The sequence below is a fragment of the Mustela lutreola genome, chromosome 14 (assembly GCF_030435805.1).
Source record: "Mustela lutreola isolate mMusLut2 chromosome 14, mMusLut2.pri, whole genome shotgun sequence".
Lineage (NCBI taxonomy): Eukaryota > Metazoa > Chordata > Mammalia > Carnivora > Mustelidae > Mustela > Mustela lutreola.
The window spans coordinates 18,611,431-18,620,546 of record NC_081303.1 but is presented as its reverse complement, the minus strand read 5'-3'; positions in this window follow the sequence as shown (position 1 = coordinate 18,620,546).

Here is a 9,116-nt window from a genome sequence, read left to right as displayed (position 1 = left end):
GCGCGAAATAAAGCTTTGCTTGACCTTCGCTTTGCATCAGTCTCATTCCTTTAATCACGGACCCATTATTGGGGCATAATAGTCACCTGTTTTATCTGTGAGCAGAATGTTTGAGTGGCCATTAACTTTTCTAATCCCTCTCTGATTTGGTAGGATCTTCTGAAAGTGGAGGTAAAAGGCCTTTATAATTTAAGAGATCTGCTGCTGTTCAGGGGACATGAATTTCATTTTGGTGGGGGTCTAGGATCCACCTGCAAAGGACACTGCATAGGAAAGCCGGAAGCTGGCAGAGCCCTATTAGAGCCCTGGACAGTAGGAGCACAGCCCTACTTAAATACCAGTCTCAGGAGCTTGTATGAAATTCATTTCCTAGCTCTCAGCACATACATGAGTAATCTGTGTACTTTGAACCTAGAGATTAGGCCAGAGTGTTCTCTGTAAGTCATATAGGGAAAAGAATGTTAAAACAGGGAGATGTGCCAGATTGTGAAAAGGGTGATTTAAGTTGGATATGGACATTAGATTTGGTCTTAAGACTAATTTCTGTTCTGTCATCTTATCAAGGGAGTCCCTAAGTCCAGCTGTTAATATTCATAAGACAATTTCAAGAGCTCTGTAATATATATATATTTTTTCCTTTCAAATATAGCCATTTTAAAGGATCCATCGTCTGGCCATTGACAAGTAGAATCTTGCTTATCCTCAACAGCCAATCAAACCGATAAGCCTTTCTATGGAATGGAAACAATTTTCCAGGCTTAGATCATAGATGCAAGAGGCATCCCTAGAGAGGGCAGAGATGATGTAGCCTAATGATCCAGAAGTTTGCTCTCAAAAATAGTTTAAGAAAGCAAAAGCCTTTGTTGCACAAGCAGTAAGGGTGGTGTAGTAAACATGGTATTTCTGGTCCCAGGAAAACTTGAGACACCTCTAATCACAGACCTGCTAACTTGTGGCACTGGGCACATGCTACTGAAATGAGACTTTCCAGCATCGATAAGCAACACAGATTAAGATAAAGGTCCCTTAGGGGCTGGAGCTTCCTATAACAAACTCTTCTGTGTTAGGGCTCAGAAATAGCCAGATGGCAAATAGTACTGCTTGCAACTCTGTGTCTTGAAACCCTAGTCAATTTCACCGGCTGGTAAGGTCTATCCAAGTAAGTAACCACTCCACATGGTAGAGACCAGAGAGATTATGTCACTGGTCAGATTATCCAGGCTCTCAGGACATAGAACAAGGTGAAATGAAAAATCTCATCCAGTTTTTACATACAAGACCCACAGCAAAATTTGTCTAAGCAGGCGACAGCCAGTTTCATGAAAATCAAGAACTCTGTTCTTTGTGAAGCTGACTCAAACAGCAGGCTGATGAATCCTACACCTGCCTTTCTCTACGGCAATTCCTCTTTATGGCAAATGACACAAATGGAAAAAGAAAAACCGTGACCATCGCTGGGAGAAAATGGATCAGTCAGACCAAGAGTATGCCACCAAATTTACCAGAATTGCTAAACCCAAGAAACGAGTTCACAGACATTTTCTCCTCCTGATCTAAATTTAGAGAAAGAGGACTCTCCCCAGGGCTCATGTGGTAAGAACTCCTTGTGCTGACTTTTGTCAGCTGTCCCAGGATCTCTCAGCTGCAGTCATGTCCAGCCAGAGAAGTTTATCCTGCTAACTATGCCAGCTGTCAGGGAGGAAAAATTTTCATTCAAAATTCTTCTAGCTGGCCTAAGAAGTAAATGGACATGAGACCTATTAATTTAACAGTGACAGGCCCAATGTTACAATTGAGATCCAAAGAAGTGATCAGGGCAGGAAGCTTTCATGCTTTTTAGACAAAGAAACCATAAATTTGTAAGGAATTGACCGTAAAAAGAAAACTAATGTTTGAGAGCTTCAATTAATAACGAATTCTATGGGGGGAGGGGGGTAGGTAGGAAGAGGGGGGTGGGGTTATGGACATCGGGGAGGGTATGTGCTATGTTGAGTGCTGTGAAGTATGTAAACCTGGCGATTCACAGACCTGTACCCCTGGGTCTAATAAGACATTACATATTTATAAAAAAAATAAATAAAAATAATAGGAAAAAAAATAAAGAACTCTAAATGGAATCTGCACTAGGGTAGTAAATTAGTAAAAATAACCATATTTATTTAAATAACCTTCTCTGCACTGAATTCTCTTTCTGGCGATAGAGGTCTTTCAAACTGCTGTACAGAAAGGGTACTTTCATAGGAGAGATCTATTTCTTGCTTTCTCAAGGCCAATGGGGGTCTGGGTGTTGTTCTTGCATTGGCTATTTATTAAATAGCTTCTAATGTAAAATAGTCAGTATGCTGAATTGGCACATTTTGGGGCAGACTATATGACCCCACATGCACATTTGTGGAGGTCAGGGCTTGAAATGAGGCACATACCACGAACCCTCGAGAGCAGTCTCTTGAAACCAGGATATTACAGACCTTGCCTGGGTCTTTGGCTTCTCAGACCTATGCAGCACGTGTGTGCAGAGTATGCCCTTTAACAGCCATCCTTTGGGAGCTGGGACCAGTCTACACCCACTGGCATAGCCTCCAGGGCAGAGGAAACCTACTGTCACAGTCTTTCTGAGGCATCAACTTTAAACAGTCATTCCACCTTTGACTAGTGGCCTGATGAGGACCCAGGTTTTCCAGGAGCCATGGTACCAGGTGTCTTTTACTGAGGGATACCCTGCTAGACTGCCCAGCTTCCCCTGGAAAGGCATCCAGTTTCCTCCAAGCATAACTTCAGGTGAAATATGCACATTAAAGACAGTCTGGTCTTGGACTTAGGCCGATGCTTCTGACCCACAGAAGTGCATACCAATAACATGGCATCTTCCAGGCAATGTTCTTCTGTTCCAGGTCTCCGGCTGCCCTGACCTGCACGGCCTACACATATGCTGTATGCCCCCCAATATCCAGCCACAGGCGGCCAGGGCCCTCCAGGCACCTGGAGCTCAGGCTAGTCTCCAACCACCTGCCTGGCTTCCTGGGTAGGAGGATCCCTTACCCAAAAATCTTTCTGAGGAGGCTGCTTTAGACAGACCAGTCAGTCCACGCTTGGGCTGGCTGCCTGATGAGGTTCCAGGTTTCTCTGGCAATCTAAGCTAACAGGTGTCTCCTACTAGAAGCTATCAGGCCATCTGCCAGACCCCACCCTGGCAAGGCAGTACATCTTTCTTCTGATCTGCCTTCATGGGAAATAGGAATGTCTGTTTCAATTAAGGGCTCAGAAACAGCCAGATGCCTTGTACCCGGAGCAGCCCCGTCACGTGACCAGGCTTCTGCTGACATTTTTGCTGTCACAGGTCCTGTCTAACCTGACATGTACATGCACATGTGCACCATGCACCCACCCGTCTTGGGCAGCTAGACCACTTCAGGCCTCTGCAGCTCCAACCAGCCCTCCTCCACCCACATACCCGCAGGGCACAGCGGGGCAGAATCCCCCCAAATATTTCTAAGGCATTCGCTTCAGGGTAGAAAGAGCTCCTATTTGGACCAGCTACCCAATGGGAACCTGGGCTTACCGATAACCCGGGCTCAAGTGTAGTTCGCAAAGGTTTCCCAGCCAGGCCACCTGGTTCAGTCTTGGAAGTCCAGGTTAACGGTTTTATCTTCAAGGAAGACAGGCAAACCTGTGTAGGGTCATATTAGCAATTAGGCAGATGCCGTGGACTTCCAAAAGCCCATTCCTGGGAGCTGGATCCTCTGACATTGCCCAGGTCCTGGTCCTTGGCTTCCCTGAGCGGAGTGTTCCATGTGCTCAGCAGCTTCCTGTCATCTCGCCCTGGTTAGCCAGAACCCTCCAGACCTGTACAGTTTCGGTCAGTGTCCCACAAACTGCCATTCAGTGTGGTGAGAGCCCACCCCGCTGAAAGTATTTCTGAGGCTCCGTCCTAACCTGGCAATTGTCATCCCCTTTTGGACTGGCTACTGGATGGGATCCTGAGTGGCTCCAACAATCAAGGCTCCCAGGTGTATCTTTCCAGATGGCACCCCAGGAATCCCACCTGCTTCCTCCAGCTCGGCCTTCAGTGCCAAGATGCACTTTCATGTAGCTTAATGCTTGGCATTAGAGAGATGCCAGGAATTCCCAGTAACCCACTCTCATGACCCCGTGTCCCCAGACAAGCCTGACCTGTGTGTCCCAGGCATGCGCAGTATGCATCCTGTCAGCTGCCCATGAGCAAGCTAGGCTCTCCAGACCTGCAGAGCTAGGGCCCCCCCACAACTGTCCGCATAGCCTCAGTACTAGAGGGGACCCATTTCATGAAAATCACCGAGGCGGCTGCTAAAATAAGAGATGCTGATTTCCCATGTGGACTTAATGTCTGCAGGGGTCCCAGGTTTCTGCACCGACAAGGCTCCTGGGTATCTTTCATTGGTGGGTACCCTACAGTAACCCGCCTTGGTTCTCCCCTGGCAAGGCAGACTAGTTTCCTCATCTGTCTTCAGTGTGGATACGCACATTTGAGTAGGCTGGGGTTTAGAATTAGGCAGATACCAGACCCCAACAGCATGCTCTTGTGACCTGCCCTGTCCCAAATCCTGCCCTCTTTCAGGTTTCTGGCTGCCATGACCTTCCTGGTCCACGCATGCACAGTACATGCCCTGAAAGTCACCCTTGGTTGGTCCGGGCCTTCTGGGCCTCTGGAACTAAAGTTCATTTCCAAACACTGCAACAGTGAGTTCAGTCCCCATTTAGCCTTACTGTCGGCTGAGGGCCCAGATGTTTACAGCAATCATGCCTCTCAGAGGGGTCTTATCAGAGGACACCCAGCTAGCTAGCCATATCCAGCCTCTGTAAGGGGACCCAGATTACTCCAGCCTGGCCTGCAGTGGGAGCATGTGCGCTCATGTGGGTTACGGCTGGTAACTAGGCAGGTGCCACGTAACCCACGAGTCTGAACTCACGAGCTGCCTTCTCTGGATTCTCACCCTGTTCCAGATACCTGACTACCCTGGCCTGGAGAAGCACACACGCACAGTTGTGCCCTGTAAGCCAGCCTTGAGCACACCAGACTCTCCAAGCTTATGAAACTCTGGCCATCCCCAGCCACCTATGCAGCCTGGAGGGAACCCACCTTTTGAAAATCACTTTAATTAGAAAGTTGCAAATGGGTGGCAGTCAGTCCCCGTGCTGACTTGCTGCCTATTGGATTCAGGGCTTCTCTAGGAAGCGGGACTCCCAGGAGTCTCCCAAAGAAGGGGACCCTGTCCTGGTGGCAAGGCGCCTTCAGGGGGTGTATTCCAGAACGGGCAGGTTGTCATTGCTCATCAGGCCTACTCCTTGTCACCCTAAATGCCTCCTCTGGTGACCCAGCCTCTCCCGACACGGCCCAGTTCAGGTAGCTGGCTACCCTGACTTGCACAGCCAGTGACCTTCACACCCTGTCTGTGAACTTCAGGCTGTAAAAGGCTCTCCAGGCCTAGGGTACTCTGGCTGGAATGCAACCACCCCAATGGCCTCAGGATGGAAGGAGCCTTGGAAATCTGCCGGAGGTGGCAGCTTTAACCTGGGGGTGGTCTGTCCCCATGTGGACCTGCTGCCTGATGGGATCCCCAGGCTTCATCTAGGAAGCAGGACTCCCAGCTGGCTCCCAATAGAGTCTACCCTTTCCTGCAGGCATGGCCCTTCCCCAGCAAGGTAGCTAGAAAAGCCCCAGCTCTGCCTTCAGGAGGACTAGGAAACAATGGGTAGGTGGGCCTGGTGCATTAGCCTTGTACCCCCAATAGCACCCCTCCTACGAGCCAGTCGTGCTGTTACTGCCTAGTTCCAGGTCCCTGGCTGTTTTAGTTTGTGGGGTTCGTGTCAGTGCACTTCATACTTCGTATCCTGGCCTTGGGATGCAGGAAGTATCCCCAGGCCTGTGAAGCTTCTGCCATGACTCAACTACCTGAATGGCTTGGGTGTTTAAGCTGTGCCACAGTCTGTTCCTTTTGGGACTGGCTTCCTGATGAAGTCCCAGGCTCTTCCAGCAACCAAGACTCCGGGCCATCCCAAGCAGCCATGCCCTGGCGAGGCAGTCCAGATTTCTCCAGCTGTGCCTTCAGGGCCCCTGTGTACATCTGTGTCGGTTGAACTTGGGAGTAAGGTGAAACCCAGGTACCCCCACCCAGCTCATGGGACCCAGACTCCCCCTGACACTTGCCCAGTGACAGGTCCGTGGCTGGGGGGTTGCACATGTGCCATAAGCCCAGAATGTCCCCTTTGTGCAACCAGGGCTCTCCAGGCCTGTGGAGCTCGGAGCATCCCTCACCTGCAGTGCTCTCAGGAGGAGGCAGCCCACCACTCCCAAATCACTCTAAGGCAACTGCTCAAATGGGCGACAGTCAGACCCTGAGGACTTAATGTCTGCTGGGATCCTGCGCTTCCGCAGCAACCAGACCTCCTGGTCTTATGGGAGGACACCCCAGCCAGCAACCCCTCCACCCCCATCCAACCTGGCACAACACTCAAGATTCCTCCAGCTCTGCCTTAGGAGGATTATTTGCATTTGAGGAAGTTAAGGCTTGGAATTAGGTGGAATCCAGCTTCCCCCATGAAATAGCGAACCGGCAGCCTTATCAAAAATTGAAGGGGGGACGCCCCAAAGAGGGAGTGGTCATGCTCCTGTGCTCCTCCTCGCAGCTTGCATGCCAGCGGAAGGAAGAGAATTCTTATCTTGACAAGAGAGGACCCTTTTATACAGGAATCTACCCCCCCATCTCCCTGCCCCAGCACCACGCACTGACCACTCCTCACCACCAGTGAGAAACCACCACAACCTCACACTTTCCACCAATGGACTTTGGTACAGAAACCCTCCCCAGTTCCTCCTGAAACCTGATAAAAGCTGACCTTCCCTTTCTTTCTTCCAGCTTGCCTATGATTTGCCGTGGTTTGCTTGCCCTGAATCACAATTCCTCTGCTACTCCCCCCCAAAACCTCACGTCGTTAGTAAAAATAACTGGCAGTTTTATTTTGAGGTCGACACCCTGAATAGCCTTCTCCTGTAACCCCCGCTGTGTTGGATATCGCCCTGTTCCAGGTCCTAGGCTGCTCTGGCCTGTCACCCCGTGCACGCTCAGTCCCCACCCTGTCACCTGTCTTGGACTGCAGAGGGCACTCCAGGCCTCTGGAGCTCTGGCCTGAGCAAAACAACTGAATGGCCTCAGGGTGAAGGAGCCCAACACCTCCCAGACCCTTCTATCCCCCCACAACTCCTCCCCAGCCAATTTTCCTAAGGCAACAGCTTTATCTCTCAACAGTCTGCCCTAATTGAACTGTCTTCGTGGTGGGGTCCTGGGATTCCCTAGCAATCAAGGCATTCAGCTGTCTCTGGCATGCATAGTCTGCACAGGGTCCCCAGACCCTGAACTACACAGCACCCTCCAGGCCTACAGAGTGCAGGCTAAGCTGAAAATACTTGAATGGCCTCAGGGTAAAGGGAACCACCCCCAAATTCTTTGAGGCAGCAGCTTTCATCTGACCACAGTCAGTCCCCAGGTGGGCGAGCTGCCCAATGTCTCCTATAGGAGACTGGGGGGGCCAGGCCTCCAGGTCCCTCCCCAGCAAGGCATTCAGGATTCCTCCTGCTCTGCTTCCCCAGAGACCATAAACATTCTTGTAGGTTCAGCTGTGGAATTAGGCAGATGCCAGTTCCCCCCAATAAGCCCTACCTGTGACTCGGCCTCCCCTGACATCGCCCTGTTCCAGGTGCCTGGCAACCACCGAGCTGCACAGCCCACATGTGCACCATAGCCACCCTGTCCGGCTGCCTGGGCTGCAGGAGCTCACGCCCGTCACTTCCAGGTGGGGAGACCCCACAACTGAACGTTTTTCAGAGACTCTTGCTTAAGCCAGCAACTGTATATCTGCATTTGAACCGGCTAGCTACTGGGGTCTGGGTCTTCTCCCCTGATCAAAGCTTGAAGTAACTCTTATTGAATGGTACTCAGGCCATCCTGCCCAAGCCCACCATGCCAAGGCAGTCCAGATTCCTCCAGCTCTGCCCTCAGGGGGACAACGAGCCTTTATGTAGGTTAAGCCTTGAAACGAGACAGATGCCAGGTACCACATCATCCGCGTCCTGTGACGGGACCTTTCCAGGTGCTTGCCCCATTCCAAGTACTGGCTACCCTGACAGCGGAGGCCCACCCATGGCAGGACCCACCTCCTAAGCCAGCTTTAGGCAGCCGGCCCTCGGAAATGGGGGAGTCAAACTCCACTCAGACTTCCTAGCAGCATGGGTGCTGGGCTCACGCAGCAGTCTTAAGCTCCCAGACGTCTGGCATGAAACTACTGCGGCCAGCCCACCGATCCAAGCCTGGCAAGACAGTCCAGATTCCTCCAGGTCTTTTAGTGGAGCATATGCGTTTGGGTGGGCAAAATCCTGGAATCAGATGCCAGGCACCCTCAGAAGCCCCCCCGGGTGTCTGGAATTTGCCCAACATTGGCCTGCCCCGTGACTCTGGCTGTCCTGACCTGTGTGGTCTGCACAGGCCATAACCCCCTGAAACTAGCCTTGAGTAGACCCAAGGAGCCAAGCTTATAGGAGTCGGGCCAGGCCCCAAACACCGGCACAGATTCCAGTGTGGAGGCGCTGGCCTTGTGAAAATCCCCCAGCAATACCCTGTATTCCCGATAGCCCCTCCTGTGAACGCACCTCCTCCAGCATTGCCCCATCCCAGATCTCTGGCTCCATGGACCCGACTGCCTGCTCACGTGTCGTCCGCGTACCGCCGGCTGGGAATGTGCTGCACTGGGCCCTCCAGGCCTGGGGAGCTCCCGCCAAACTGCAACCACCCAAATGGCTTCCTGGTGGATGGTGCCTACTTCCAGAAAATTTTTTCTGAGGCTCCAGCTTAAAGTACTGACAGTCCCCATTTGGACTGGCTGCCTGTTGGGGTCCTGGGCTTCTCTAGGAATCAAGGCTCTGCCTGCCACTGTCTGCCTGTGCTCGCTCACGCTCGCTCTCTCTCTGACAAATAAATAAAATCTAAAAAAAAAAAGCAAGTCCAGGAAACTAGTCCCAGGTAACAAAGCCCAAATACAAGGGTGGGTCAGGCCAGGTGGAGACATCCAATCAGTGGGGGCGAATA